General features: G+C 47.1%; 1 protein-coding gene across 1 annotated transcript in view; it reads left to right on the top strand.

The window, feature by feature from the left end:
• Positions 1–1,329: 1,329 nt before the first annotated feature.
• The window catches only part of SOCS5 (suppressor of cytokine signaling 5), a 68,012-nt gene continuing 58,332 nt past the window's right edge, over positions 1,330–11,009 (top strand). The window contains exon 1 of the mRNA XM_040430316.1: positions 1,330–1,610. The gene's annotated coding sequence lies outside the window, so the exon portion shown is untranslated. The remainder of the gene's footprint in view (positions 1,611–11,009) is intronic.

Here is an 11,009-nt window from a genome sequence, read left to right as displayed (position 1 = left end):
TGAGCAGATTGATATATAGTTGTGTGGGAAAATTCAGTAAAACTTGTAATTTATACATTTCTCTGCTTTTTCTACCTCCTGTGAACAGCTATTGGTACAGGAGGGAGGTGTTTGACTGATAGCAGTGTGTGTATAGGTGTACATAGAGATAGCTGTCAGTCACTGATAACCCCTCCTGTACCCATAGCTGTTCACAGGAGGTAGAAAAAGCAAAGATATAAATGTATAAATTACAAGTTTTACGGAATCTTTTCCCACAAAACTATATATCAATCTGCTCAGCTCCTCCTGCTCTCTAATATGGTTCTGTCAGATTGCATTGCATTTTGTGGGCCGGGGGCGGAGCTCCGGTGCAGCACGGCGGTGCACGACGAAAGGCCGCCGGACTAAAAGTACTGCATGTCCGACTTTTTAGTCCTGCGGCCTCTCGCCGTGCTGCGCCAGAGCTCCGCCCCCATTATAGTCAATAGGGACGGAGCGGCGGTCCGGCGAAATAGCGGCAGGATGAACAGCCTGTTGGATCCGTCCTGCCGCTAGTGTCAAAATAGCCTAAAATCTCTCAAGAAACCCCTTTAACAGAGCACCACAGCCCCTTCGAACAGCTGATGGGTGGGGGTGCCGGATGTCAGACTCCCAACCATCTGATATTGAAGACTTATCTTGAGGACAGGTCATCAATATTACATCCTCCGCCAATACATTGACTGCCCATATAGCACAGCAGAGTATTTGTGAGCACGAGCTGGCGGACTACATTACTCAGAATGACAATCTATTATATATCCTAGATTTTAATGAACAATTCTTATTATGGCGGTCTATTACTGATTGTATTGCGAGTCATGGATCCTAGAGGCATGTTCACACACCGACTTGTTGCAGAAATATATATTTGCCACTGAAACAAATACAGATGAGCAGTCAGAAACGTCAGGTGCAAATACAATCTGCTTCATGTGAATATCCCCTAATGGAGAACGCTTTGTATAGAGCCAGAGCCTAGGGAGCTGTATACAGTCCTGATAGACTCTGCGCCCAGCAGCCGGTACTACGGACCGTCCCCGCCCGGGGGTCTCACCCACTGACAACCTCCCCGGTAACGCTACCGGGTTATAATGCTCGCCCCCTCTCTACCAAACTTACTGCTCGTCCCGCCCACTATACGCATGGTTGGCAGCCAACAGCTCTCTGATTGGTTAACCGCACGGACTCGGGGCACGCTGTCTTGGCCCTCTCCGCTCTTGATTGGTCGAAGCGTCCTTTCTGTGCTGTGATTGGCTGCGAGTTGCTGTCAGTCAGCCCTGTCTAGTCCCCTTCGTTATTTTCCGTCGCGGTCAGACTTCGGGGGATGCTGAGCTGCCGCCTCCATAGTGTCCTCGGAGGAGCCGCCACCGCCGCCTGAGAAACAGCAGCGGCAGCCCACGCCTCGGTCACTGGAAGCGGGCTTCTGGGAACGGATAGGCCTGGGAGTAAGCCCCGGGGTGGTGGTGGAAAGGAATCCGGAATTGACTGCCGAGGGCGGGGAAAGATTGTAATAGGAGGCCGGGGTCTGGGCCGCGCAGTGTGACGGGGATGTCGGCGTCTAATCTAGAAGACTGGTAACATCAACGGTAAGTGAGAAAGATCGCGACATATCCCGACACCTAAACTTCTGCCGGAGTCGTCGTGGTGTGCGCGACCGGGCACAGACGATCCCTTGTTCTAGGGTCACGGGGCGATCAGATTGGAAGACTGGTGACGAGATCGTATCGCTCCGATTGGTACCGCGATTGTGTGATCGTTATGTCGCGATATGATCTGATGAGACAGGACTGGAGGTTTGATGCGATTCCTCTGTGTGTGAATAAAGTCCTGGTTTAGAGATTGTATGAGGGACCCTCCCCTCCATTAAAAATCAAAGTCATATGGGCTGATATTGTAAGATGTCAGTACAACTGCTGCTGTCAGTGAATGTGAACATTGCTCTATGTGAGTCAGGGTTATGGCTGGGATGTATCCCTTCCTATAGACTCCCCTGATTTTAATCCAGTGCCATGTACTCCCCAAAATACCCCCCCCCCCCCATACCTCCAGTGTACAGACATGTACATGTCGGCGCCTTATGGGGTGGGGGTGGGGATTGAATTATTTCTGTGCTTTGCGGCTGCCCCTGAATGAGGGGTGCAGGATCTTACGGTATTATTGGAGTTATAGTATTATAGCTGCAGCACAGGATTAATTGTGCCCCCCCCTTCCAGGCAGAGCACCCACATAACGGGCATGGCCCCCGACTTGTCTGTCTGCATTCTAAAGTGGTCACATAGATGTTAACCCCGACTTTACCACCCCCCCCTAGTCCGTCTAGATTTCCAGCAGCGGTGGGCACCAGATGTGCGGGTGATGTGTCCCGTCCTCTCCCTGCACTTTGCACACTCGGTGAGCTTTTAGCGGGCCCTCCGCTCCCCTCTATTTTATTTTTTTTCCCCCATCAGCCTTCTCCCTGTTTAGGACCCCCTCCGTCTTAGCCTGCTGTGTAGTAATGGCAGACTGCCCCCCGCCAAATGTGGTGCGCCCCTGTGTAAGGCTCCTTGCAGAATACGTGCAGATTCCTATGCAGAAAAACCGCAGTGTAATATACGGAACCAGCAAAGTGTCTGAGATTAGACCGATCCCATCTACACGTTGCTTCTTTTCTTTGCAGAAATTGACCTGCCGTCGGATTTAAATGCAAGGGGTGAGACCCGCCACCAAACTGCACCAAAAACCGTAACGCATGCAGATTTGGTACTGAAACGCATAGAGATCTGTGCAGATTTTCGGTTTGTAAACCTGCACCCGTGTGCACGTAGACTTAGGCCTCATTCACACGACCGTGCCGTTTTTTGCGGTCCGCGGATCCGCAAAAAAATTGAAGCCGCCCGTGTGTCTTCCGCAATTTGCGGACTGGGCGGCCCATTGTATAAATGCCTATTCTTGTCTGCAAAACGGACAAGAATAGGACATGCTATATTTTTTTTTTGCGGGGCCACGGAACGGTGCAAAGGATGCGGACAGCACACATTGAGGTGAATGGGTCCTCACCCGAGCCGCAAAAAATGTGGCTCGGATGCGGATCACAACAACGGTCGTGTGCATGTGAGGCCTTACAAGCAGTATATTCCTGCACCCACGGTGCATGTATTACTTGCGGTTTTTGGTGCTGATTTGATACGGTTTTGCCACATTGAAGAGGGTGAAATCCGCGCCCAAAACTACACACCATTGACATGCCGAGGATTTAAAAAATCGCGTAGGAGGTCGATTTCTGCACAGAAGAAGAAAAGCACCGCGCACGTGAGATTTGTCTGATCTTACACTCAGCTGGTGCTGCGCTATGCTGCGGTTTTTCAGCACTAAAATCCACGTGTAAAAGATCCGCACCGCACGGAGTTACTCAAAATGTGGATTGTTCCCCTTCTTTGCTTTGCGCTCCTCGCCATGTCTTGCACCCAAGCGCTGGTTCTGCAGGTGACGATTGATCATACAACGCCATGTATCGCATAATCCCACCGGACCCGCTCATTATGTGCATGTATCGTACCCAGCCTAGCACTGGCGACCAGGGACCATATAGCGCCCATGTATGTGCCCGCATTCCTTTGGTTTTAGATCTTCTCATACAGCAAACCCTTGCGGTTCAGCCTTATGTCAGGCATCCGATGGGACATGGCACAATTCCGGATGTGGCGCTAGAATACAAATCCATGACAGGTCTGCGCGCATGAGGGCGATTGCTTCCAATCCAAATAAATCTGTGTCTTCCTCTGCCCCCCACCACCGTGTGCCCCCCCTCTTCACTCACATTCTGTATGGGTTTAGTCTAGAATATTTTTATTTCCTCCATTGGGGAGATGTGTGTATGGAAGGGGACCATATACGTCAGAATTTGGGGAAAGGGGGGGTTGTTCGTTGGAAGCTAGTGTTACTGCAGGGGTTGTCCAGGATCCATAGAAAAGGTCTGCTTTTTGCTTCCACAAATGGCGCCTCCATTGATGATGGGTTAGGTCTTGGTATTGCAGCTCAGGGGTTGCTTTGTTGCTGGGGACGTTGGGACAATAACCTGAGCCCCCAGCCTTCTCTAATTCCCATCTGTACAATAGTTCTGATTGTGGGGGCCGATCGCTGGGGCCATCACAAGAAAAACTGCTTTGTCTCCCCTTCTAGTGGAGCGGGGGCCACACTTGCTCACTACCGCTCCATTCAATTGACACCCGATTAAATTCAAAATTTGTACCGCAGGTCACTTTTTGCATGGAAATTTTCTGCACCGTGTATGTGAGAATTTGAAAATGTAATCTACTTAGCTGGTGTTGCTTTATGCTGTAGATTTTCCGCAATAAAAATCTACGCATAATTGGGGTCATTTATCGAACTGGCTTAGTTGCCCATAGCAACCAATCAGATTCCACCTTTCATTTTCCAAAGGAGCCCTGAAAAATGAAGGGTGGAATCTGGTTGCTATGGGCAACTAAACCAGTTCTACTTTACACCAGTTGGATAAATCTCCCCCAATGTGCATTGAGTACATATACCCTGAGGCCACCTGCACACAGCGAGCATTTCTGTGCGCAAAACTGCACGTAAATCCACACTTATTATCATGGTTTTGGTGCGTTTTTTCTTTTGTGGATTTTCTGTTTAACAACCCCATTGAAGTCCAAGGGTCCATTCACACATCAGTATTTTGTAGTCCGCATCCGTTCCGCAAATTTGCGGAATAGAATGCGGACCAATTCATTTCAATGGCCCCGCGAAAAAATGTTGACAGCAATCAGTGTGCTTTCCTACAGAGCTTGTCCTACTATTGTCCACAAAATGCGGTCCGTGATCCCATTGTAGTCAATGGGTCCGCAAACATGCGGATGACCTGCGCAATGCATAAATAGGTTATCTGCATGTCATCCGCAATTGCGGATCCGTTTCCAGGAAATAAAAAGAAAATTTGTTTTAGTACCCTAGCGACATACAGGTAAAACTCGAAAAATTAGAATACCGTGCAAAAGTCCATTTATTTCAGTAATGCAACTTAAAAGGAATTGCATTTATGCAGCTTAAAATTAGAGTTTTGTGAAAAGGTTCAATATTCTAGGTTCAATAGTGTCACACTCTAGTCAGCTAATTAATCCATACCCCCTGAGCAAAGGGGACCTGAGATTTGGGGTTTTCATAAGCTGTAAGCCATAATCATCCAAATTATAACAAAGGCTTGAAATATCTCGCTTTGCATGTAATGAGTCTCTCTCATATGTTAGTTTCACCTTTTTAAAGGGGTTGTCCGGGTTCAGAGCTTAACCCGGACATACCCTTATTTTCACCCAGGCAGCCCCCCTGAGGCTAGCATCGGAGCATCTCATGGTCCGATGTGCTCCCTTGCCCTGCGCTAGATCGCGCAGATCACGGGCTCTTTTGTTTTCAATAACACACTGCCGGGCGTAAACTTCCACCCGGCAGTGTGTTCGGTGACGTCACCGGCTCTGAGGGGCGGGCTTTAGCTCTGCCCTAGCCGTTTTACTGGCTAAGGCAGAGCTAAATCCCGCCCATCAGCCCCATGGAGAGCCCCGGTATGTTACCGGATCTCCAAAAAATGCCTTTGCCCTGCGCAATTTAGCGCAGGGTAAATGAGAGCATCGGAGCATTAACTGCTCCGATGCTCATGTCAGGGGGGCTGCCGGGGTGAAAATGGAGGAATGTCCGGGTTCAGCTCTGAACCCGGACAACCCCTTTAAGTAGCCTTACTGAAATAAATGAACTTTGCACAATATTCTAATTTTTTGAGTTCTAATATTTCAGTACAAATGGTAAAAACGGAAGGTTTTTGCAGAAACATGGATCCGCACAGAATGGAAATCTGGAAAAGAAAAATACTGCCGTGAGTGTGAATGGGCCCTAATGCCTCATGCACACAACCGTATGTATTTCGCGGTCCTTAAAAAATACAGATGATGTCCATGTTAGGGCTGAAACAATTAGGCCGTGGAACACTGACGTGAGCGGTCCGTGGTATCCCGGCCTGGCATCCTGCTCACGGCAGGAGCGCACGGCGTCATTGGTTGCTATGACGCCGTGCGCTTCATGCCGCCGCTGCACTACAGTAATACACTCGTATGATCTATACGAGTGTATTATTGTAGTGCAGCGGCGGCATGAAGCGCACGGCGCCATAGCGACCAATGACTCTGTGCGCTCCTGCTGTCAGCAGGATGCCAGGCCGGGATACCACGGACCGCTCACGTCCGTTTTCCACGGTTGTGTGCATTCAGCCTTACTTTTGTTTGTGTCATGTGACCACGGAGCGGGAGTGAAGCTCTTGCTATTACTCACCGCTCTGTGGTCACCCGCTGGCCCGTTTCCTGACACATCGTCAGGTCATAGTGCTTGTGTGTGACGTCAGGACGACAGTGCAGCGCACAGAGAAGAAGATGGAGGAGCTGTGAAGCGGCGCCCCTACAGGAAAGGTAAGTACGGGCGCTGGGGACATGGCTAGAATGGGGAGATGGGGGCAGTTGGCACTGGGGGAGGAAGCTCATGGCATGGGGGACAGCTGATGAGTTTTTATAAAGAAAAACGTTCTCTTAATTAGTTTTTTGTTATTAGAATACTTAATTAATCGTTGGATTAATCGATAGAATACTTGATTAAAAAAATAGTTGATAGCTGCAGCCCTAGTCCGCGTACATTCCGTATTTTGCGGAACGGAACAGCCGGCCCCCAATAGAACAGTACTATCCTTGTCCGTAATGCGGACAATAATAGGACATGTTTTATTTTTTTGCGAAACGGAATGCACAATGTTTTTTTTTTTTGCGGACCCATTGAAATTATCGGTTCCGCATACGGCCTGCAAAAAAGAACAGAACGGACAAGGCAAGAAAATACGTTTGTGTGCGCGAGGCCTAAGGGTTGTATTTACACAAACAGGTTATCTGACCAATACCCGTCCAATCAGGCCACTAATTGGTGTGTGTGGAAACGGCCCTCTGACCAATGATCTGTCAGATAATCTGTTGGTGTAAATACAGCCCTAAGGGGAATAGAATCGCTATAGATAACGTGCGGAGTCACAATAACATGCTGCGGAATTTTTTTATCCGTACGACAGGTCAATTTCCGCACATAAAACAATACGCGAGGTGTAGATGCTATTTGTCTCAGTCACTTTGCTGGTGCTGTGTAACGCTGCGCATTGTCTGCACGTAATACGCACCATGAGCAGTTACCCTGGCGGGTCTGGTCTGGGCCGCTTCCTCTGTAGGCCTCTTGGGCCCAGAACACCCTGTACCTTTAAGGAGTTGACCTCGCCGAGGTGCCTTCAGATCATGGCTTTAGGAAATCATTTGTACATTCTCATAAAAATGTGTTTTGGAAACATTATGGAAAAACAGGGGTCAGAGCCAAGTGGTAGACCGCGGTGACCTCCAGCATCCTAGTGCATGAATGGGGTTTTCAGACTGGTTTAGGCCTCATTCACACGACCGTTGTTTGGTTCCACATCCGAGCCGCATTTTTATATATATTATTTTTTTAATGGTGCGGACCCATTCATTCTATGGGATGGCTCTGCACTATTCAAGTGTATAGGAAGGAGCTGTCCCATTGAAGTAAATGCCAAATGGCAGTGTGCCCTCTTTCAGCAGGATAATGCCCCGACCACACTGCAAAAATTGTTCAAGAATGGTTGGAGAAACATGACAAGTTAAAAAAAAAAAAATCCCCAAATTTGCCAGATCTCGATCCAATGAGCGTTCTGATTTACTGGAAAACAAGTTCGATCCATGGAGGCCGCACCTCACCAGGGGATCAGGATATTGATTGTCTATCCTCAGGCTGTCCTGACGCTTGATAGCCCCACAAAGCGGCTCAAGGGGCCGTGGTCAGGGGTGTAACTAGTTATTGTGGTGCACCATAGCTAAAAATTTGAAGGGGCCCCACTTCCGTTGCAGCAGATAGGGATGTAGCGATGATTAAAGGGGTATTCTGGTTGTTAGAACTTAGCCCTTATCCACAGGATGGAGGATAACTTGGTCCTTCCGCTGGGACCCACACCGATGACGAGAACTGGGGTCCCGTGCCCCCTGCAGCCCTCTGAAATGAACTGAGCGGCCGAGGATAGGCAGTTCTGCGGGGGTATTGTTGATCTGCAGTGCACTACGGACGTGTGAATGGATTATTTAGGGGATAACTCCAAACAACCGGATTACCCCTTTGACGTGATAGACGGCGCTCTAAACTGTTAAAGCAGCACGCCAATCTAATAGTACTTGTGTTATGGTGGTGCATTAATGGTGTAGGAATAGATGGCTACATCTGAACGTACACCTATATGTACAAGGATGAGACACACAATCCCATATACATAGACACAAAGAAGATATACTATAATTTTGCATAGAACCATTAAAATACTGCAACTTCACTCAGTCACTGAGTTGCACATGAGTAATGCAGACCCCAGAAAACCCCCTTAAACCTTTACCAACATCCGCCATACATGTACACGGATGTAAGGTCTTTAAAGATGGTGCCTGCTTCAGGACTGAGCGGGCACCATAGTCGCCGGTGGGTTTTACACAACAGACCCTTGGAGACAAAGTCTGTGATCGTCGATGACGCCTGTCATAGACTTTTAACCCCTCAGATGCCTTGGTCAGTTGTGAACACTGACATTTGAGTGGTGTTTTTACAAGAGAGCAACACTCCTGGGGCCTGAACGGCTTCCTCTGAGATCGAGGTTGCTATGACGGCTTCAGGCCTTCTGAATACTCCGACACCTGAAGCTTCTATGGGTTCGGCCTTTGAAGTCTATGGAAGAAGCGATCAGATGATTGCATAGAAGTCTCCTAGGGGACTTGTTTTAACACATATTTAAAAAAAAAAAAAAAAATGATCATTGGCATTGCTGACTCTGAAAATGCCCCCAAATATAAAAATGTTAATCCCGTGGGTTGAACGCCATAATGGGGGGAAAAAAAGTCAAAATGGCAATTTGAATTTTTTTAATCTTTTTTTTTTTTTTTTTGTCGCTTCACCTACCCGAGAAAAAGTATAGTGATCAAAATCAGATTTTTTTTTTATTTTAAATCGTATTTTTCTTATATAAAATGTTTTTTGAAGAAAATATATTACCATCCAAAGGTTAATCCATCATGAAATAAAGATTAGTTTTTTAACCCCTTAAGGACTCGGCCCTATTTCACCTTAAGGACTTTTGCAAATGGATTTTTTGCAAATATGACCAGTGTCACTTTAAAGGGACACTGACAGGCCCAATAAGCATAATTATCCATATATATGACTGCACAGGTCTTCTAATGTGTATTAAAAACATATAAGTCTAACCCCTGTCCACCTTATAAATACAGCAAACTCCATGTTTTATAACCTGATGTAATCGCTTTTCTTTCTGCCCAAGGGGTGGCGTTTCAGCTTCACTTCTGCCCAGCCGCCCCCCAACCGCTGTTTTCAAGCGCCGCCCAGCTCATCAATATTCACTTCGCTGGGCGGCTTCTGCTGTCCCCGACGTTCCGAGATCCCACGCATGCCCTATAGAAAGCTATGGGTGCCGGGCGCATGCGCAGAAGCTGAAAGTGAGTCCGATGCCCATAGCTTTCTATTGGGCATGCGCCGGATCTCGGAACATCGGGTACAGCAGAAGCCGCCCAGCGAAGTGAATATTGATGAGCTGGGCGGCGCTTGAAAACAGCGGTTGGGGCGGCTGGGCAGAAGTGAAGCTGAAACGCCGCCCCTTGGGCAGAAAGAAAAGCGATTACATCAGGTTATAAAACATGAGTTTACTGTATTTATAAGGTGGACAGGGGGTATACTTATGTTTTTAATACACAGTAGAAGACCTGTGCAGTCATATATATGGATAATTATGCTTATTGGGCCTGTCAGTGTCCCTTTAAGTGCTGATAACTTTAAAATGCTTTGACTTATCCAGGCCATTCTGAGATAGTTTTTTTTCGTCACATATTGTACTTCATGACACTGGAAAAATGAAGTAAAAAAAAAAAAATAATTTATAAAAAAAATACCAACTTTACCAAAAATCTGTAAAAAAAAAAAATTGCAGAAGGCCTCGATGGTAAGGTGTGTCTTTTTTCTGATGACACAAAGATTTGTAACAGGGTTGATGTTCCTGGAGGGATACACCAAATGGAAAAGGATTTAGGAAAACTAGAGGAATGGTCAAAAATCTAGCAACTAAAATTTAATGTGGATAAGTGCAAGATAATGCACCTGGGGCGTAAAAACCCAAGAGCAGAATATACAATCAGTGATACAGTCCTAACCTCAGTATCTGAGGAAAGGGATTTAGGGGTCATTATTTCAGAAGACTTAAAGGTAGGCAGACCATGTCATAGAGCAGCAGGAAATGCTAGCAGAATGCTTGGGTGTATAAGGAGAGGCATTACCAGTAGGAAGAGGGAGGTGCTCATGCCGCTCTACAGAGCACTAGTGAGACCTCATTTGGAGTATTGTGCTCAGTACTGGAGACCATATCTCCAGAAGGATATTGATACTTTGGAGAGAGTTCAGAGAAGAGTTACTAAACTGGTACATGGATTGCAGGATAAAGCCTCATGCACACGACCGTTGTTCCGCGTCCGTTGTTGCGTTTTCTGTGATTTTCTGCGGATCCATTGACTTTTAATGGGTTCGTTGAAGACTCGGATAATGCACCGTTTGTCATCCGCGTCCATGATCCGTGTTTCTAGTCCATCCAAAAAATATGACCTGTCCTATTTTTTTCACGGACAACAGTTCGCGGACCCATTCAAGTCAATGGGTCCGTGAAAAAACACGGAGGCACACAAGATTGTCCGCGTCCATTTTTTTTTTCCCTATCATTTGCAAGGCAAACTTGACTTAGATTTATTTTTTTTCACTTTTCATGTCTGGTGATCCTCCAAAAATCAAGGAAGACACACTGAAATGGATCACAGAACAACGGAACAGCTTTTTGCGGACCGCAAAAAAATACTGTCGTG

The sequence above is a fragment of the Bufo bufo genome, chromosome 4 (assembly GCF_905171765.1).
Source record: "Bufo bufo chromosome 4, aBufBuf1.1, whole genome shotgun sequence".
Classification (NCBI taxonomy): domain Eukaryota; kingdom Metazoa; phylum Chordata; class Amphibia; order Anura; family Bufonidae; genus Bufo; species Bufo bufo.
This window is presented reverse-complemented; position numbering and strand designations above follow the sequence as displayed.